Here is an 11,043-nt window from a genome sequence, read left to right as displayed (position 1 = left end):
CCTTCTATCACCCCCTCCCTTGCTTCATGCCCTGCTAGACTTCCCTTATGTCTCTTGTCCTTGCAGGGCACAGGCAGGTGTAGAAGGGCTGCCGGGAAGGTGGGGGAGGACAAGGCTGAAATGTAGCTGCCTCCACTGGAGGAGACAGCCCAGATGGTCTGGATAACATGTATTTTGACCAACTCAGATGACAGGGAGATGAGTTTACCTCTGGTCTAAATGTCCTGTCTGATGTGTCTCATATTACATATTTTTCTTCATTTACTGTGCCTGGAAAATGGACCTCTGAGTCCCTGAAACCAGCAGACATTTTGATGGAAGATGTCTGAGAAAGAATATTTTACTGGAACCAAGAGATGTTTGTCTGTTTGGAAAATGAGCACTGGCTGATCAAGAAATTGCCAAGAAAAATTTCCCCTATTAGCACTTTCTTCCTTGTCTGTCTTGGTGGAGGATCACATTTCATTTTCAAACCATAGTTCTACACTTATCATCCCTGATTTGGTAAATTGCCTCTTGCAGAAGCAGTGTCCAACCTACCAATATTTAAGACTGTAGAGGATAATGTGTTTATGGTGGACTCAGAGAGGGTCACAAAGAAGCAACAGATGCTGCATACATACTGCAATGGAGGCAATGTAAGTGATTTTAGATTCAAAATGTTCTCCCTCAAGTTACTTAACACTTTCAGAAAATAACCTATTGCCAGTGAGACTTAAATCTAAAATCTTGAAAGCATGAGGAACTTCATTGTCTTCCTCCTCCTCTATTTTTTTTCTTAAAAGAGATCAAAATCAACCTTTCGAAAAGCCTTTCCTTGTAGTCAAAATAGAAGGAGGTGAAGATACCTCTATAACCAGAGCTGGCTCAAGGCTTACCAGCAGGGTAGGCAAAATTTAATTTTGCAGCCCAAGGATTTTCTCTTCATCCTTGGGCAGGCAAAATTCAGCTGTGAGGCAGCAGCAGAGCGGGTCCCTCCAAGGACGCTCTCCTCCCTTTGCTGCCCCTGGTACTGCGCAACTCAGAAGCGGAAGATGAACAGTCACCTTGCGCCTGCCACTGGAACAGCCATCCCATCCCTCCCAGCACAGGCAAATCAGGCTGCTGGTTGCCCCTGGCAGGCTACCTACCGCCTTTGGCAGCTGACAGATTTGCCTGTGCCTAAAAGCAGCCCTGTCTGGAATGAGCTGCAGAAACTCACATCTGCAAAGTCAAACCTAGAGTCATTATCTTATAGCTGCAAATGTGACCTACCACTTAAAATTAAGGATGCAGATAATTGGGTTGCCTCGTATAAAACAAACTCTATAAACGGTAAACAGTACACAAGATGCAGTCTCACTGTGCCAGCCGGGAAAGCAGGCTGCTGGGAAGGAGCATGCCTTGCTCGCTGCAAAAAGGAGGGAGAACTTTTCCTATGCCTATGCCCTTTGCTTCCCTGCCTAACCTTAACAGCAAAATAGATTGTAACCTTATTCTTACATTTTAAAAGCAATAATATGAATGCAAGACAATTCCTCCTAGCTAGTACCCAGTCTATCCTGTGTTCTGCACAGAGCATATTGGTATTCAATAATTTCTGGGGTTTTTTAAGTGAATCAAGCAGGTACATTTTGCAATTGTTAGTATTAAGGGTAATAATATACACACACATACACATCCACGCACACAAGCACAGAGAGGTTAATACTGATCTAAAAATATTTCGCATGGCACAAAGAACACAAAAATATTGTCAGTAGAGCAGTTGGAAAACAGTAAAGTTTAATGGAAGGTTTGTGGCCTCCAGCACGTGAATGCAGAATTTAATCTGTGCTAATCTGTGCAGCCTGGGCAAATGCTGTGTGCTGCATTTACCTCTTTTAAAGTAGTTCATCATTCATTTTGAGATGAAAAAGGCCACAGTTTCTGTATGTCTTAAATAAGCTGCTAATAACAAACATGAAAAGAGCACATTTATATAGCCAGGAAGGAAATGATGCCTTTGAAAAGCTTTCTTAGGCCTGATTTCATGTCACAGGTGCATTTTTTTGTTACTTTAAGACTTGCAATGAATAAATCAAAATGCAAAATTCTAATCCCCCCAAGACTCAAAGACAATCAATCACTGATGAAGGGGAAAAGCTGAATTCCCAGTACCTTGCCTTCTGCAAGAAAGCCTATCTGCTGTGTAATGCAAAATAATCTGTTCCAAGCATCAGCTTTTTTGTTTCTTGCCCTGGTTCACATTTATACACACATCTAGTGGGGGAAAGAGAGAGAGAGAAGCCACATCCACACATATCAATGACTCCTTGAAGAAAACAGCTAATACACAGAGCTGGAGTTGGGGAAAGGTGGGACTAGTCTGCAATTCTTTTGGGGAACTGCTGCTGAGATTGATCCAAACTATCAGAAATAAAACAATGCACAGAAAACAAAACTGAGAGCACGTTTTTAACTAGCTGGGGAAAATAATATAGCTATAAATTGTGGTCGGGAGAAGCAGATGGTAGTGTATTAAGAGGACAGGGCACTGCTGCTGTTGCAGCTGCTGCTGCAACTGCCACAGCTCAGCTCTTTTCCGTCTGACAGGAGGGCCTCTGGGCAGCCAGAGATGAGTCAGACTCCCGTGTGTTGCACAGGCATCTCTGGAGGACCCCAGTCTTTCCCTTTCATTTGTGTCATGGTGCCTCAGGGCTCAAAACGAGTTGTGCAACCCTCACATCCTATGAGCACCCTCTCCCTGCATCTCTCACAGCCGCTGGGCTGCAGCCAGCCCCTGTACAAGCACAGTGTGACCAGATGGCATCATGCGGGACACAGCCCTACAGTCTCTGACCATTTGGTGCCATTAACACCAAGAAGTCTGGTGCTAAAAAAAAAAAAAAAAAAAAGTTGCACTGAAAGTCCGGAGCTAATGCCACGCTGAGAAAGAGCAGCCAGTGAGGCCACTGGCCCAAGCCACCTTGCTTGAGCCACCAAGCTCACACTCCTTGGAAAGACCTGCAGGCTCCAAGGGCTGCACTGCCTTAGCAAACACAAGGATGCTCAGCAGCCGTGTTGCAAAGCTTCGGGACTCAGCAAACCCACTTAAAGCTCCATGTTACCCATCAGCACTGTTGAACTGTCCCTGTTGGCTCTGGGAAACATCTCAGCCCCTGCCTGGCACTGGCTGCAACCCCAACAGATAGTGGAAGCAGAACAGCATTTTGAGCTGGAGATTGGCGGAAAGGCCAAAACACATATCCAGTGTACCCTGCTGCATGAGTAACTGCTGGCTGCTTGCAAAAAAGAGACTGAGCCAGCAATGGCACCCTGGATTGCTCTCTTTTACACAAGACTTAGCTGTTGGTTTGAAGCTGGTGAGCAGCTTCCTATTCTCAAAAGGCTATTTTAAGCTCCACACAGAACAAGTGTAACAAGCTCTGTTGATACAGAAGAGCAGCAGTAAATCCATTCACCTTCCCACCCAATGGTTTCCCCTGCTGGAAAAGAGATTGCTGAGGAGAAAAACAACCAGCACTTGCTCTGCCATCAAGGCCAGTCCGAGCCTTCTGCAGTGAGCTGCCCCTCCTGGGCAAGCGGGAGCAGAAGGGGCACTTTGCTGGCAGCATGCTCTACCCTCACATGCAAGACTACAGGATAAGAGGTGTGCTAGAGGAGGGGAGATGGGCTGGATGAGGAATTATTGCTATTTGTACTTTGATACCTTCTGGGAAGAAAAGTAGGGATACTTAGCCACCGTAGAGCAAACATTTTATGCAAATCTTATCATTGTTTCCTGCATACTGGTACATAATTTGCATCTGATTATAAATTTTGAGTCTATATTTTTTTCTAAACAGAATTACTGCTGCTGAAAGGCATTGGATTGACAGCCCTGGTGAATAAAGTTACCTTTTAATGGAGGGTAGCAGAAGAACAGCTTCCCGCTCACAAAGCTCTGCCAGTACTCCTCAGCCATGAACAGCAGTGAGGATGCCAGCCCTTGGCCTTTTCCGAGTGTGCTATCTGAGGCAAAGTGGGGTTGTGAATTTGGACACACATGGATTTTCTACAAAGACAACCCAAAATCCTTAAAATAGGAACAGCTAGTCTGTTGGGTTGGATTCAGATTTATGATACTCGCACAAAGGATTCCAGTACCTAATTGGTTCTGAAGTCAGACTCATGGATTGTGAGAAAAATTACACTGTGGGACCTTTGCACCTTCTTGACTTAGGGGAATGAAGGCTTTTGGTCTCTCTGGCACACACACAGACATTGCCAGCTGGATATAGCCCTGTCTCAAGCAGTAGCAGCATGTGGGCCATCAGCTATTGGGTCCTTTTCCTGACTGTAGGAAGGTGCCCTGCCCTGCCTTGCCTCAGAAGATTTGCCTGGATGTAAAGTGGCTTAACTCCACTGGAGTCAATGACTTGGCATCAATTTACCCTGGCTGAGGAGTTGGCTTGCAAGTACTCAGTTACACCACTTTAGCAGATGCGTTCTGGGAAGCCCTATGTAGAAATCAGTGATACCAGAGGTCACAGTTTTAGTTCTGCAACCTGTGGATCTTATCAGCTACCACCTATGCAGCTGGAAAGACACTTTTCTTCCTTCTTGAGTAGGGGCACAGGGCCCTCTCCAGAGCTGAGGAAGCACACAGCACTATTAACAGTAGCTAGAGGAAGAGATGAGGACTGAACTACGGACAATTTAGCCTTAACACAAGGCTGCTTCAGTCAAACCGAGGGATAAGGACAACTGAATGTTAATCCCGATCCTTAGATTTCAGCAGTTGCAGCACTGAGCAATACGAATTTGTCTGCTAGAATTTGGGATGGATAGCTGTTTTAGCTGTATTTGTCCAGTCAATGAAGTATTCAGCCCCAGTAACAGCTGCTTTTGTGAGAGCTCCAGATTAAGACAAATAATGCAGACTTGGTGCTCTTCACACGGACTGCATGGGCTGACCCAGCTGCAATATGCACACCCACAAATCTTCGCAGCTCATTACCTCATTGAACACAGCTGTTCCTCGGTAAGGATGGGAGCTAGATGATACCTCTGCAGAATTTGAACATGAGATGCTATGTCAGAGCTGGAAGTAGCTGACTGATTGCTCTGGGTCAGGCCTGGCAGGAAGATGGACCTCACTGGAAACACAGAGCCTTGAAAAGGGACTTCACACCCTTACTAGTGGGACCCTTGGCTTTGTGGAAGAGGGGCCATAGTTTTCCCATGATTAAGCCATCCCTCATTGTTTCCACATGTGTTCTTTGTTTTCACCCCCTTAGTATTCCACTTCTCTCCTTCTCTGCACAGCCAGTTCTGGGTTGACAAGGCAGAAGTATGCATTGTGTAAACAAAGTTTGTTGTTTTTCTTTGAACTATGTGGGAAAGCTTTGAAAACCTGACAGTAGCTGTTCCCAATAACCTCAACTTTCTGCTCTATTTCTCTGGTTAACCTTGCTGACTCAAAACAACAGAAAACATAGCCTGGAGGAAATAGTGCTCACTGCTTTCTTAACTTTCCAGTGGCATTTTACTGGAGATATTTTCTTTTTCTTAAGATCTTTGAAGTCCATTCTTCTCTTTCTGTGTGGATTCCTGTTGAGACAGAATGGCTCTTACCAGCCAGCTTCCCCAGGCATGGGGTGGGAAACATGACTGCCTTCCCCAGGTCGTAACAAGAAGGAGGCAGTGAGCGGGTTGCTGAGATGCCAGCAGTAAACAACTCAGTGCAAAGATGTGTTTGATTTTCTTTGCAGAGGATGATGGGAGTGAGATCTTCTTTCACATGCCTGTCCCAGTTACAGAACCAAGACATACCCTATTAGGCCACCTCTCTGCCAGACTTGTAAGACAGAACCGGTATCCCTTTTAGGGACCTTTCATATTGCTTTGCAGTCAGCTCAGGAGGTCACTCTTGAACCAAGCAAAGATGTTTCCCCCACAGATACCTGCTTCCCCCTGCCCCTAGCTGCATTTACAAATTGGCTGGAAAAGGAAGCCATAGGAACTTCAGATCAAGCCAGGCTCCTACCAAGCTTTGCTAAGGTATGTGTTTGGCTGAAGAGGATGAAATCTGATGATAAGATCACTTGAGGGAAATCAGACACCCTTCCTTACTTCCTCGTCACAATACTCCAGGCAAGAGTCCACCTCCTCCCTTGTGTGGGCATGAAGGACCATGGTGTGCTTGCCTGCTTCAGATGCTGCTTTCTTAGAAGAGTTTTCCACATACTGGTTCATGGCTTGCAGGACCTCACTCCCATGCCTGCAAAGATTAGATATTGCTTCTGCTGTGATACAAACCTTAAACTTGAAGAGCATGATGGAGAAGTACAGTGACATATATACCACAGCACCAGCTCATATGGCAGGATAGAAATGGGAGAGACCCACAGCTGGGACATGTCCCTGCCAGGGTTTTGTTGAAATCCTGTCCCTCAGAGCAATAAGGTTCATCCTGACTTAGTGAGCAGGACACACCAACCAGCCACATACAAGAATTTAACATCACCACCCTCTTGCCTACTTCCCAAGTCAAGAAATTTCTTCTTCAGGGGAAGATAAAGAAAAAAACATGTTCTGTCTCCATACACCCCAGCTCCTCCATCATAAACGTACCAAATAAAGGGAGGGAGAAGGAACTGTGTAAACAGGCCCCTCAAACATAATTGAAAAACCAGACTAATTTGGTTTGTCTTTACAACAGGCCAGAGCTGGGCACTAGACTTACCCACAACAGATAAAGATGAGTAACTACATAATGAGGTTAAAATATTCATTAAGCTAATTGCATGTTAATTAAGTAAAGGATGCTATTAGGAATCCATTGAGCTCCATCTGTGTGTGCAAACAGGAGTGAGAATAATCACACCAGAAAGCAGGGGAAAGAGACAGTGACAGCTCTGGAGCTCCTGGCACAGGAGAGCCGTGGGTGTAAGGGGCAACCAGTGCGGGCAGCTCTGGGTCCTGGGGGAGCTGGCAGCTTTGAAAAGGAGCATAATTTCACAGGAAGAGAAGGAACTGCTGATCAGAAACCTAGGGTGCTGCTGTCAGCAATTCCTTTGCAACTGGGCAAATCATTTCCCCACACTGTGCCTCCATTTCCACATATGTAAACCCAGAACTATAATCATCTGCCAGGTGAGAAAATTCATAAGAAAACTCAGGAAAGGTTCGCTACAGTGTCTGTTGATTTTATCAGAATTGCTTGCAGGGATAGAGATCTCTCACCCCAGAAAAAACTGTAGGATTCAAGCCAATAGGCCATAAGGAACTGGAAAGATACATTTTTGAAAATGGCCTACAAAAGGCTAAAAATAAGGAGGCATAAATTACTCTTCCATTTAAATATCCTCTGTCAGCACCACAGAGGGCAGTTGCTAATAAATACTTCTTCAGAAAAGGAGAAAAAAAATTCTGACATAATTATGGCCAATACTCCATAAGGCAGAATAGGGGAAATGCCTACATATTTCATGTTAAAATTCATCAATAATGGAAGACAAAGATTAAATTATATAACTGCCACCTTTAATTTAAATAATATTTTCAGCTGAAGGAAAGGGAGATGGGACAAGTCCATAACCAACACGTTTATTTCAGCACATGAATAATTTAGGCAAATAATACAACAGCTTTTTAAAGGGGAGAAGATTTGACAAAGAGGTTGGGTTAGAAGGGACTTGCACTGCATTTGGTGATTTGAAGGACTGGGAGAATTATTCATACTCAATCACTCATTTGATTAATTTCACCTTTCTTTCAGGCCTTTAATGGGCAGATTGTTCTTTTCACAAATGCACTTAGAGTTTGAAGTTACTGGAATAAATCTGGTGTGCAGTTCTCCTTCAGTGGCCAATTTCTTGCAAATAGTCACTGCGCAATATGGAAGCAGATTTCAATGGGGATGTCAGCTCCCAGTGGGTTTCTGATCTCAAACGGGCTCTTTAAATACTTCTTGCTGTGAATCTAAACTTAACTTCTCCTCATTCTCCTGCAGTAATTGCTTAAGATCTCTGGTTCCACAAGTAGACCTGTCAGCTCACCCAGTTCATCCTGCATGGACAGAAAGAAGAGGGCAAAGACAGGGTTAACATGGACGAAGCAGAATCATTAAAAAATTCAGACCATTATTCATGAAAAATTGGTTTATTGTGTTAGCCTGTCTCTAGTGGTGCTGGCATTGATCCAAACGATCCTTGTGAGGAGTGGGAAGGAGAAGAACTGCCTAATCCATTCATATTTCTGCAATGAAACATGACAGATGAAGCTTTATCTCAGGGCTGGTTATTGTCACAGGTAAAAGAAAAAAATCCCTGTAGAATCTGCTAAGGGTCCAAACATATGTGTACTTCTCCACAGCCTCAGAGACTCCCAGACACACTCTGACTCACGACAGATGTCCAGAAGAACTGGAATAAGTCTCTCCCACAGGCTCCTAGAAAAAAAGAGATGCAAAAGTTAACCAGATTTCTCCAAGCTGCTGGAGCTGCTGGGTGCAGGTCTTGGCATGCTGGTCACTCCGTAATAGCTGAGCTCTGAGCTCTGGTGCCCAGAAACCATCCCTGTGACTGACTCAGCAGGAAGTCTTAATCCTGATCATTTTATGGCTTAGAGGCCTGTGCCTAATGATTTTGGCTGGGGTGCCTGCCCATTTCCAGGTAGATAAATGTCTTCATAGTGAAAATAAAAGCCATGTTTGGCACTGAAGTGTCTGCCAAGCTAGGGATCTCAGCAGAAAGCCTAAGGGCTGAGCTCAGTCTCAGTGGCCCACTCGCGTTCCACCTCTAGAGATGGTTGTTTTGCAGCCAGAGGAAGAGACAGCGAAGGGAATACGAATGCACGTTGCCTCTGCTCTGTCTGTAGCAGCAACAAACAAAGAACATCCATCTCCAAGGGTGCTAATTAATTCTGCACCCTATTCTCTCCATTCAAAGAAAAACTACAAAGAATAAACACTTTTGAAAATATTTGCTATGAGTTTGAGATGCAAGTGAGAGATGGAGGGAGCTTGTGTGCATATGAAAGGGAGAGGGAGCAAGAATAAATGAGAGAGGTGAGAGAGGAGGTGTAAAGGAGCAGGAGACACAGTGTTATTTTATCTCAATTACTTTATAGGCTAGATGACCTAATAAGTCTTTTCCAGCTCTAATTTCTCTTCTTCGCCTATCCCTAGTTTATCATTAAGGAATCACTTATGCAAATTCAATTAAGTATTTAACATTTTCCTTCCTGTAGCTCCCTGCCTCACTGACTCTTCATCCCCTTTCAAATCTCAGCTGACAACCTCTGTTTTCTTGCTGGGTCTCATTTCTTTGCCCTTATGTTCTTAACTCAGTAATTGTATGATTTAATCCACTAAAGTATTTTGTTTTTTCACTTTTTTTGCAAGGGAGAGACAAAATGAAACTGTAGCATGTTACAGGAGCAAAACCCTTCTCCTGGCTGCTGGGTGCACAACTGTATGCTGCAAGAGCTTAGCAGGCTGCTCTGGAAGCTCTGGTGACCCTGATCCAAAACTACATCAGGTCAGCAATGAAAATGAGGTTTTCCTTCTATTGTTTGTGCTCACCTACTACATATGACATGTGGGGCTGAGTTTAGCACAGTGCAGTCATGAGTCTTAGGATGGGAAGAAGCAGGCTATGGTGGGGGTCAGCAGAGGAGGAGAGCTGTGTGTGAGGAGTTCAGGGCTGGAATAGCAAAAGACAAAAGGGTTGCAAGTCAGGAGCAGGACGCCCAACAGAGATGTGTAAGTAGTGCACAGTCTCAGCCTATAGTTACAGCTATTCTGAGCTTTGACAAGGAAATTTCAACTGTTTAGTACCTTTGTTTTAGCCTCTTCTTCCTGATGTTAGTCTCCTGTTCTTTTTCCTTTTTTTTTTTTTTTTTCCTCTCCAGCATATGTTCCCCTCCCTTCCCATGTACATGCTGGTGCAATTGTATGTAAACTTGCTCCAGCTGAAAAGCTAAAGCACTGTTCTAGAAAGGCTCAGGAGCAAGTCTCAGTTAAGTGCATAATTATATGGTACTTGGAATAATTTTCCTTTTCCTCTGAAAATGCATTTGCTCTGATTTTCCTATCTGCAGATTGTAAGCTCATAATTAGCAGTAAATTACTCACACAAGTGACAAATTTTGTGCTTTCAAGTAAACAGACAAAATATCCACAGTTTACAAATTGCCTCTTGGTGCTGTAGGCACCTGGCTTTTCCTAGTCCCATCTCTCCTACTTGCAAGAGGGATAGATGAATCAGAAAACATCTCCTCAAGGAGCTCAGATGATGACATCAATTACTGAGTTACCACAAAAAGTTATAAAAGGAAACTGCTGAGCTAATGCTAGTGAGTGCCTTAGGATTATGTTGCTCGGCTCCATGTGAACAGGAGAGCACTTGACAGAGTCATCGCTGGAGCAGAGGGTCTCTCTGCAGCCATGTTCTCAGCTGTCTACCAGACCACCTGAGAACATCAGCAAACCCTCAAAGGACAAACTGTAGAGGATACATCCACCCCTCTCATGAAAGGGAAGCACTAAGAAATGCGTGGTCTGGGGAGCTGCCACAGAGCAGTAGAGCAAGGTGGACTTGCTGAGTGGTGGTGAGTCAAGGGTGGGTGGAACGAGCTTCGTAAAAAAACTGTCTGGTTTCAGCAGCAATGCTGTATGTTGAAGCAATGCTGATACAGTTTGCTAATTCCAGTTAAACGCATTTAAACTGCATTGATAGCCAGATGTCCTGCTGGGGGGATAGCCCAGACAGAGTGGGTAGACTTCAGGGCAAGTGAGCCTATGATATTCCAATTTTAAGAGCCATCAGCTGATAAATGGCTCCTGGATGAAGCCCCAGAGATAGGTGGAGCTGGATGGGAAAATCATCTATCCTGACTGGACATCTGTCTGAGGCTCAGAGAATGGCAACAGGCCCATTCATCTGGTTAATGAGCAATATCTGTTCAGGAATATGACCTGACAACCATCAGTATCTCTACTAGATAGTAAGAAGTTTTAAGAAAAAAAAGCTACAGCAATTATCAGAGAGGTGGAGATGACAACAGAAAAGAAAT

At 44.3% G+C, this 11,043-nt stretch overlaps 1 long non-coding RNA gene across 1 annotated transcript in view; it reads right to left on the bottom strand.

Annotated features, from left to right (window-relative positions):
- Positions 1 to 7,594: 7,594 nt before the first annotated feature.
- The window catches only part of LOC136991665 (uncharacterized), a 135,880-nt gene continuing 132,431 nt past the window's right edge, over positions 7,595 to 11,043 (bottom strand). Inside the window, exon 4 of the long non-coding RNA XR_010883877.1 lies at positions 7,595 to 8,034. This is a non-coding gene — a long non-coding RNA (uncharacterized lncRNA). The remainder of the gene's footprint in view (positions 8,035 to 11,043) is intronic.

The sequence above is a fragment of the Apteryx mantelli genome, chromosome 3, assembly GCF_036417845.1.
Source record: "Apteryx mantelli isolate bAptMan1 chromosome 3, bAptMan1.hap1, whole genome shotgun sequence".
NCBI classification, from domain to species: Eukaryota; Metazoa; Chordata; class Aves; order Apterygiformes; family Apterygidae; genus Apteryx; species Apteryx mantelli.
The sequence above is the reverse complement of the archived record's forward strand: the minus strand, read 5'-3'. Positions and strand labels throughout refer to the sequence as shown.